Source organism: Frankliniella occidentalis, unplaced genomic scaffold (genome assembly GCF_000697945.3).
Source record: "Frankliniella occidentalis isolate FOCC.00 unplaced genomic scaffold, Focc_3.1 Scaffold143, whole genome shotgun sequence".
Lineage (NCBI taxonomy): Eukaryota > Metazoa > Arthropoda > Insecta > Thysanoptera > Thripidae > Frankliniella > Frankliniella occidentalis.
The window spans coordinates 596132-596968 of NW_026267270.1; positions in this window are offsets into that span (position 1 = coordinate 596132).

Sequence of the window (837 nt, forward strand, 5' to 3'; positions counted from 1 at the left end):
CGGCCCGGCGGCACCACTTGCGGGGATGAGACGAGGCGGGCCCTCCTTTTTTGTGCTCACCTGCTGGCCTTTAACTGATGAGTTGCCAGGAGCAGAGCAGATCTCCACGTACTCCAACTGGTCCGCAAAGGGAAGGGGGTGAAGAAATTGCCTGCGCAAAACGACGGTGACGCGGCGCGAGCGTGCGATGCGAAAAAATTGAAATTGCCAGTCTAATGGCGCGCGGGTGGTGGTGGTGGTGGTGGCGCGGGTCGAGGCGGCGCGCGCTGTCACTGCCTGATGAGTCTCGACGCCTCCGGCCCTTGTAATGACCGCGACCTTATGACATTTTGACGACGTTGTCGCCTGATATAAATCTGCCGCGCCCCGCCCCGCCCCGCCCCGCCCGCGGCGCACCGATGTGCGGCAACGGCAACTGGCGGCCAGGCGAGGCGCACGGCCCCGCCGTGAGGTATTGTCGTATTATTCAGAGGCGACTCGTGCCCACTAAATGTTTACACTGGTGTGGCAATTAATTCATTTGGCACGGGCCCGCCCACCAACGCTGCTCCCGGCCCGCCGAGGGCTCTGCTCGGCCCCGCCCGGCCCCGGCCGTACAGCACCACCAGCACCCCGGCCCGCCCGGCCCCGGGCCCAAGTTTGGAGCGGTAGCGTGCGGCTATCGGGGCGGCCCGGCGCATGACTATTTGATGGCGACGAGGGCGGAGGACAATTCCTGCGCTTATTATGGCCTGAGGCCCACACGGGGGCACGCGGCCTGTCCAAACACAGTCCGCCCGCCCCGCCCCGCCCCGCCGGCACACCGGCACACCGGGCCCGTGACGAGGCGTTCCCCTC